Raw genomic sequence first — 9,777 nt, 5'->3', positions numbered from 1 at the left:
ACACTGGCCTCTATGATCAACATCTCGGAAGATTTAATCATCGACCCTATTGAGATTGGAATTCAAGATGAGCCAGCCTATTGCTTACCCGTCGAAGTAGAAGAAGCTGAAGAAAAGCCATGGTATTCTGACATCAAGGCATATCTTGAAGATCGAACGCTCCCCTCAGACGCAACGCCAAATGATAGAAGGACCATTCAGAAGCTAGCAGGACAATTTTTCTTGAGCAACGGTATTCTGTACAAAAAGTCGCACCATGAGATCTTACTTAGGTGCATGGCAGAAATAGAAGCGAAACGACTAATTGAGACTGTACATGGAGGAGTCTGCGGACCTCACATGAATGGTCATATGCTTGCTAAAAAGATCATGAGGATGGGATACTATTGGTCGACAATGGAGAGTGACTGCTATCAACATGTCCGTAAATGTCACCTATGTCAGATCTACGCCAACAAGATTAATGCCCCACCTTCAGAACTACATAATATGACTACTCCTTGGCCTTTCTCACTCTGGGGTATTGATGTCATTGGGCAGATCTCGCCAAAAGCTGCAAATGGGCATCGTTTCATCCTTGTTGCTATCGATTACTTCACAAAATGGGTAGAAGCTGCATCATACGCCAATGTTACTAAGAGCAACGTCATGAAGTTTGTCAAGAACAACATCATTTGCCGGTATGGATTTCCAAGTGGATTGGTAACTGACAATGCCAAGAACTTCAAGAACAAAGATATGATCAAAATGTGTGAAGACTTCCAGATCACTCATCACAACTCTGTACCCTACAGACCTAAGATGAATGGAGTAGTCGAAGCAGCCAACAAGAACATCAAGAAAATAATCGAGAAGATGGCAGTTACATACAAAGATTGGCACGACATGTTGCCCTTTGCACTACACGCCTACCGTACTTCGTTCAGAACTTCGACTGGGACAACTCCGTATTCATTGGTTTGCGGAATGGAAGCAGTCTTACCCGTAGAGGTTGAGATTCCCTCCCTCTGAATCTTAAAAGAAGCAGAGCTAGATGAGACTGAATGGATTCAAGCTCGGTTTGATCAGCTGAATCTGATTGAAGAGAAACGCCTTGCAGCCATTTGTCATGGACAGATCTATCAACGACGAATAGCTCGTGCCTATAACAAGAAAGTTAAGCCTATGCATTTCTCGCCAGGAGACCTGGTCTTAAAGAAGATTCTACCAATTCAAGAAGACGCCAGAGGAAAGTTCAGACCAAACTATGAGGGACCATTCATCGTACAGAAGGTAATGACAGGAGGAGCTCTGATTCTCACAGAAATGGACGGACAAGTCTTCCCGCAACCGATCAATGCTGACACTGTTAAGAAATATTACGCCTAAGACCTGACCCTGAGATGACGAAAGGCCATTTTTGTTATCTCAAACAAACCATCACACCCTAGTCAACCCTTTTGAGCCATCACGTTCATTTCTTAACCTAAGACTGGGGCAAGTCAACAACTACAAAAAAAAAAAAAAAGAGATCAGAAAAAAATAAAAGAATCAAAAGCATCAAAAGTACTCCTGGCCAGCATGAGGATAAACTGTGAACGGCTAAAAATACAAAAAAAATCAAGAAAGTCAAAAACTCAAACACTTGATCTTCGCTCGACCCAAATCTCCGGCCTAAACAAGTTCGAGAGACGCTGGGAGGAGACCTAGATCACTTTTCCGAAATAAAAATAGACGAACCCTATGTTTATTCCACTTTAGATCCAGACCTTAACCATTTTGTAACCTTCCACTACCATAAGCCTAAGCCAACGTTTCGTCCTACTTAAAGTCCTTTTTGATCAGGAAATGTTCTAGGGCAACATAACGACAGTGGCAACACCAATGATCTTGCAGCTTGGTCCGAACCTTAAAGCCTTGTTATTCGTTGGAAAACTCGAGAGGGGAATCTAGATCTATTACTCAAGAAAGAGTGCCACTACAAGAGTAGAGTCGCCGATCTCGCAGTTCAACTTAAGTCACCAAGCCACAAAGACACAGAAACTCCGAGCAGAATTGTAATGAAAAAATCTAGAAAAATACAAACATAGTCTGAAAGGGCATAGTGAAAACCTGAAAGGGCGCTATGAGTAAAAGAATCAGACTATGGCAAGATCAAAGCCACTGGCACGATGAAAATCCCAAAAAGGACGTCGATGCGTAAAAATGTGGAAACCGGGTCTGATGAAAACAGTAATTGGCATCAGGGGCAATAAAGGTTAACAAAAAAAAAAAAAAAACAACAACTCCTGGCCTGCAAGAGTATAAACTGTGAACGACAAAATCTTTCCAAAATCCTGAGACCCAAACGGATAATAGTCTTCCAATACCAGGGCACTGGGAATGACTCTAAAGGAATCAAAAGAGCAATTGACGTTTATATCCTCTGTGATTGGCAAAAACACCAAGATCGTCGCAACCAAAGATTTTGCAAACTCTGAATTTATCTTACTCATTTGATAAAGATATTTCATAAAAATTTCAAAAAGAAAAACTACTATTTTGGGCCGATGATGAAAAAATCTAGGACTTATTCAAAACTTCAAGTTTTCAAAGCATTAGATACACCTGAGGCCAAGTAATTACAAAACCTATTTTCTTTGCATTTAATCTTTCAATGTTTTGCAATAAAAAGAAAATACAAAAAGAGTTAATACAACACAGTCAATCAAACATCATGAAAAAAGAGTCAAGGCGTTCCTCCAAAGCACGGATCCGGGCAGCATGACTCATCATCACTTTTCCAGCGTCCGAAGCATTACGACTCACTAGACAAGACGCAAAGGCATCGAAGCAGGGACCCCAAGCAAGCTCCTCCTGAGATCACTCTCCGAGCCTACTGAGGTAGATAAACAATTGATCATCGAACTCGCAGTTGTAACAATGGAAGAGTTTATAAGAATGACCCAACTAGGGAAACCCTTATAGATGCATAGCCTTGATCATGCTTATGAGATTCTAAGTGAAGATGAGTACGAGTGAACATTCCTGAGGGGAGTTGGGCCAAAACCATTTGGATTGAAATCAGAAGCTTCTCGAGAAACGGCCGTTGTTATCATGAATCACATTAACCTTGTTGAGATCCTTATGGATGTGAATCAGTGGTCTACCGTATTTTCTAACATTATTTCAAAAGCAACAACTCTTGAGGTCGTATCAACAGGCTAGCAGAAAATTATAATGGAGCTCTTCAAGTGATGACAGCAGAATTTCAAGTCCCTTCACCTCTTGTTCCGACTCGAGAGAGTTTCTTTGTAAGGTATTGTAAACAACATGCTGAGGGAATTTGGGTGGTGGTCGATGTTTCCTTGGATCATTTGCGTCCTAGCCGGATATCGAGATGTCAAAGAAGGCCATCAGGTTGTTTAAATCCAAGAAATGTCAAATGGTTACTCCAAGGTTATATAGGTCGAACACGTAGAAGTGGATGATAAAGCAGTTCATAGTATATATAAAACACTGGTTAACTCCAGCCTTGGGTTTGGCGCAAAGCATTGGGTTGCTACCCTAGATCAACAATGTGAACGCCTTGCAAGTGTTATGGCTAGTAACATACCCGCTGGAGATTGGTGTGATCACAAGTCAAGAAGGGCGAAAGAGTATGTTGAAGTTAGCTGAAAGAATGGTGATGAGTTTTTGTTCTGGTGTAAGTGCTTCTACTGTTCACACATGGACAACATTATCGGGAAGTGGCGCTGAAGATGTAAGGGCCATGATTGGAAAACGCATAGATGATCCCGGCAGGCCTCCTGGTATTGTGCTAAGTGCAGCTACTTCTTTCTGGCTTCCAATCCCACCAAAGGGAGTTTTCAATTTCCTTCGTGATGGGAACTTTAGAAGTGAGTCGGACATTCTTTCTAATGGCGGTGCTGTTCAAGAAATGGCACATATTGCTAATGGTAGAGATCTTGGTAACTGTGTTTCTCTACTGCGAGTTAATACTCCAAATTCCAGTCAGAACAACATGTTGATATTACAAGAGAGTAGCACCGATGCAACGGGCTCTTTTGTAATCTATGCTCCTGTTGATATTGTTGCAATGAACGTGGTTCTAAATGGGGGAGACCCAGACTGTGTAGCACTCATTCTCCTTGGTTTTGCTATACTCCCCGATGGGCTAACAGTAAATAGAGGTAGAATTACTGAAGTTGGGTCTGGTGGATCTCTATTGACTGTCGCATTCCAGATCTTGGTCGATTCGGTTCCAACTGCAAAACTCTCTCTTGGATCTGTGACAGCTGTTAACAACCATATTGCGAGTGCTCCAACAGCAAAACTCTCTCTTGGATCAGTGATAGCTGTTAACAACCATATTGCGAGTGCTCCAACAGCAAAACTCTCTCTTGGATCAGTGACAGCTGTTAACAACCATATTGCGAGTGCTCCAACAACAAAACTCTCTCGTGGATCAGTAACAGCTGTTAACAACCATATTGCTTGTGCTCCAACTGCAAAACTCTCTCTTGGATTTGTGGCGACTGCTAACAACCTCAGTGCTTGCACCATTGAAAGGATCAAAGGTATCAAGGGACAATGCATGAATTGAGAGGTTTAGCTTATGATAGAAACCGGGCAAGATCAACAAAAGAAGGCAATGAAAAAAAAAAAAAAAAGAATTTCAAAAACCTTTCGAGTTGCACTCAACTTCGATTTGTCAAAACACGATCGAAGAAATAGTCGGATTTCAAAACTCATCAAATTTTCATCAAATCAAAGATCTCACACGAGCTCCGCGCCATCGAGATCAATGAATTAATAAGGCAAAACTCTGTCAGACCCCGTGCTTGAGTAGCCATTTTCCACAAAAATCTTAAATACAATCGATAATTCGAGATCGTGTTTTTTACAGAATTTTTTTGGCCCGTACAAATAGGGGTTTAGTCTATTCTTTGCATGCAATTCCTGCAAAGAAGGGCAGCTGTAGACACCTCAATTTGAACGGGCCACTTCTCGAAAGGGCCCAAAAATATCGATTTTCCAAATAAATGGGCCAACGGGCCTTAAAGGCCCAAGTCATTGAAAAGTGACATTTTTACCAAACCGAGGCCCCTAAGACCTCTCAATGGTTTAGGAGGCCCACCAAAAGGACTCGGCCTACCTTATGCTTTCCCAATATTCACCGCTCCGCTTCCAAAATCAAAAACGCCAAATTTTCGATAAATTTCACCAACGGGCCTAAAAAGCCCGATTCGCCAACACGTGGCATTTTTGATCAAACTAATGATTACAAAAATCTAAAAAAATTAAGAAATTAAAAATGTGAGACTTGGGATGTCTACCCCTCCGAATCCGTAAAAACCATAGGCCCACCTAAGGCCCACAAGCCCTCAACACTTTCCTAAATCAATTTCTCACCTTACCCCTAACCTAAAATCAATCCACATCAACCAAAATCTAAAACCAACCTATACCCTCAAAATCCATTCCAAAATAACCCCCAACCAATTCCTAAAATTCAAAACCATTTCATAACCCAAGCCTCTAAGCCCAAATCCATATCCAATTCATATCCAACCCACAACCCTAACCCATCAACCACTACCCACATCAACCAATCACCATCTTGATAATCAAAGATGACACATGTCATCACCCCTTCTCACCTCCCTCACCCAACTACCTACCCCATTAATTTTCTTTAAATCCCATCTACCCACACATCAACCCATCACCTTTTCTCTCAAATCAAACACATCTACCCACACCCCTAACCTATACCTCCCCTAATCTACCCTCATCATTCCCTATAAAACCCACATCTACAACCTAAACCTACACCATCCTCTCAAGTCAAACACTCAACCTCTCCCATCAACCTATCCCAACCCTTCATTTTCACCCACTTTAACACATGGCATCATCTCCCTCACCCTCCCAAAATATTATCAACCACCTCTTTAAATCCTCCATTCTCTTAAATCAAATACCATTTAATCACAACCACCATCTTAAACTCACCTTACCAAACACTCCACCCAAATGGGTTGGGTAGGATCCAAACCATTTGGGTCAAAACTCACCCATTTAACCCCCCTTTCCTAAATACCCTTCAATCTCCTCTAAATTACACTCACTTCTCTCTCAAACTCATAACCATTCTATCATTTTTCTTCACTTCACCCCATTATATCCCTAAAATAACTCCTCAACATCTATAAATACCCTCCTCCTCTTCCCAAAAATGGCCCCCAACTTCTCATTACAAAATTTCTCCCCAACACTCTCTCTACTAACAATCATCACCAATTCTCACCAAGTTTACCAACTCTCTCTCATAAATCCTCCACAAGTCTCACTAAAAAAAAGAAAACCAAAAGAAATCCCTACTCTCTCTAATCACCTCTTCCCATTCTCATACTCTCATATTATACTAAGGACTCAAGAAGACTCGAAGAAAAAGAAGCAAAGAAGAAAGAAGATACAAGGTGGGTTCAAGGCAACCCCCTCTCTCTCTCTCTACCCTCTCCTCCTCCCTCTTCTATTATCCCCTCCCTTCTTTTCAAGGCAAAGGTTTATAATGATCATCCCCTTCAATGGGATGATCTTATAATCAAGCCAAAAATAAATCCCTACTTAGGGTACACATTATCAACACGTGGCACATCATTTTATTTATTGTATTTTTGATTAAAATGACCGAGTTGAGTTGAGGTTACCACTATTTAATGGGGAGAAAAGGGTGCCTAACACCTTCCCTTTTCTCCAATCGAGTCGCTTACCCCGAATCTCAAGGTTCAATTAGTTCCTATCCATCGAGAGTCACTAAACGCCAAAATGTCACATTTTCTAAAAAATGCACATCGGGTGACCATTCACACCCACTTACAAAAATGAATGGTGGCGACTCCAAACCATTATAGATGTGGTCATCGTAATGATGAAATCCCGTGTCTATAAATAGTGTCGTTATTATTACTGCCTTTGTTATGTGTTTAAAAAGAAACACTTTTCTTACTAGTTGAGTAAGAGTTTAAGAAAAATTACTAAATGGTTTATGACAAAAATTTTTCTTTCTATTTAGTCCCTATCATTTGGGGCTTAGCTAAATAATCCATTTAGTAAATTCTTCTATTTTAATCAATCCTTGAACCTCGTTCTAGACATTTCTCACGATTGAAATGTTAAAATTTCCTTTACTATTCAAACTCATCATTTTATTCCAAAAATTTGGATTTTTGGCATCTCGATCAAGTTTTGGAGATTCCATTCTGATGAAAAGAATTTCAGAAAGAAGAACAAGCCATTTTCAAGGTTTTTCCAAGCATTTTGAAGATGTATGTAAAAAACTACGATTTTTCAATTCTTTTGCTTTGTTTTTGGATGAAAATCGATCAAAGATGGTTCTTTTGGTTTGAAATCATCTACACAAGTCGTTATCTCAAGTTTTAAGTTAATCTTTTCATGTATTTTAGCTGGAAAAACTTGAAAAAACGAAATGAGTGGATTTTATAGTATCGAGGTCGATAATTTTTTATTTTTGAGTTTGACATTTTAAAAAAAATTGTCAAACTCAACAATCATTATTGTCAAGGTCAACAATAATTAACACTAGTGAGGTTGACAATAAATAAAACTAGTGAGGTCGACAATAATTATTGATAGGCTCGAAAAATTTATTTATTTTTTAAATGTAGAACTTGATAATAAAAATATTGAACTCAAAAATAAAAATTGCCGACGTCAACATTGTAAACCTACCCGTTTTTATTTTTTCAAATTTTTCCAATTAAAATACTTGGAAAGATTGATTTAAAACTTAACATAATGACTTATATAAATGACTTCAAACCAAAATAACCGACCTTGATCGATTTTTGTTCAAAAATAAAGTAAAAGATTTGAAAAATCCTATTTTTTCATGTACATCTTCAAAATCGTTGAAAATGACTTCTTCTTCTCAAATCCCTTTCATCATAATGGAGTCTATAAAAGTTGATCAAGATGTCAGTAATTCAATTTTTTTTTTTGAGGAAAAATGGTGAGTTTAAATGGTTAAGGGAATTTCAACAGTTCAAACATGAGAGATGTCTAGAGTGGGTTAATGACTGATTAAAAAAGAGGGATTTACCAAATGGGCTATTTAGCTCACTCCTAAAAGTCAAGGACTTGCAACAAAGAAAAGTTAGCAACACCTACTATTAAGTAATTTTCCCAAGATTTTAACTCTTACTAATTGTGGACCTTGAGCTCAAATGGATTACCACATTGGCAATCTGATGCCGCAGGCCACAACCCTCTATATTTGGTGGAAAAAAACTCAGATCTGAAAAAATAAATTAAAAAAATAATCTTTTTTTTGGCTTGATCGAAGGTTTTGAAGTTGGACAACTACCGAACTTACCCAGAACTCCCAAATTTAAAATTAAAATACAATGGTGAAAAATTTTATTTTTTTTTCAAAATTCTTATAGGTTTTTTCTCTAAGAACTTGTATCCTGTGTTTTGCATACTAGAAGGGGAGGTCAACAACCCTGAGTAAGAGTTTAAATCCTACTAAATTAGTACGGCTAGTCAGATTTCATGTGTTTATGATTTTAAAATGATTCATCTCATTTATCTCGTCCGAGATATCTTGTTTGTCTAATGAGACCACATGAAGTTTGTATCTTGTTTGATAAACAAGTTGTTTATCTTATATCACACTAGATAACTGGGTAACAAACTAATAAAATTGCTTCAAAAAAGTCAAGGGCAAAAGTTGATCCATTACATTTACATATTTGACTGGTCAACATAACAAAGGAAAGGAATTTACCTCTGTAGTATATTCGAACAGTTCTTGGTCAAAAGAGATTATCAAAATTTTCACATCTCCAGAGCACAAACAAGAATAAGGAAAAAGAATATTAACAAAATTCTCAAGTTCACATAATGAAACCAAAAAATCGGTTTACTGGTAATCTATAATGCTAAGTGATTTTTTCCTCACAGCATCACATCCGTTTTGACATCTAGCTAAAAAAGTAAAAACAATAGAGAGAAAATTTCTCCCTCCTACCCACACGCCCTCTTCCCAGTAATTTTAATTTATGATTTCAAAATTAGAAAAAAATCATTGAGCCCACATGGATTACCATCTAATGTGACAACCTTCTAGATTTCATGAAAATATTATATATTTGGAACTTGATCCAAGGTGTTGAAAATGGATGACTACTGGACACCCAAATTTAAAATTAAAATTCAAAGGTGAAAAATAACTCTCTTTTTTAATTCATAGAATCTCATCCCTTATAAATCTGTGGCATCAGATGGTAATTTTTGAATATCACAAGGTGATGCAATCAAGAATTATTTTTTTCATTGTGGGCAAGAGAGAGATTTTCTCTCTTATTTATTGTCCTTTTAGCCGCATGTAAAAATCACTCCTGTAATGCCACCATCAAAAGAGAAAACATTTGCATGGTAGGCATAGATCCATCCATGATTTACGTGCTAAATAAGTAATCAAAGTGTTTCCAATCAAAATGTAATCAATTTTTTTTTCTAAATGGTGTGCAAATGTGGAGATATAAAGGAATGTGTAGAAATTGGACTCAATCAAAATGGGGAGTATACCTTTGATCACTGACTTGATGCATGAACATTCTCCTACTTAAGAACATAAACCCTTCTAGAGGTGTTGGGCTTTATGGTGTCAATAACTGGTAGTTATTGGTCGTACATCAATGGGCAATTCTTGTTCTGATGCCCCAACTCACCACATCTGAGAAACAAGCTCCAGTAACTCGGTAGCAAGACTGAGAGTCGTGCCACTTG

This window comes from Akebia trifoliata, unplaced genomic scaffold (assembly GCF_017979445.1).
Source record: "Akebia trifoliata isolate Shusen 1 unplaced genomic scaffold, ASM1797944v1 Contig00726, whole genome shotgun sequence".
In the NCBI taxonomy this organism is placed as follows: Eukaryota; Viridiplantae; Streptophyta; class Magnoliopsida; order Ranunculales; family Lardizabalaceae; genus Akebia; species Akebia trifoliata.
The sequence above is the reverse complement of the archived record's forward strand: the minus strand, read 5'-3'. Positions refer to the sequence as shown.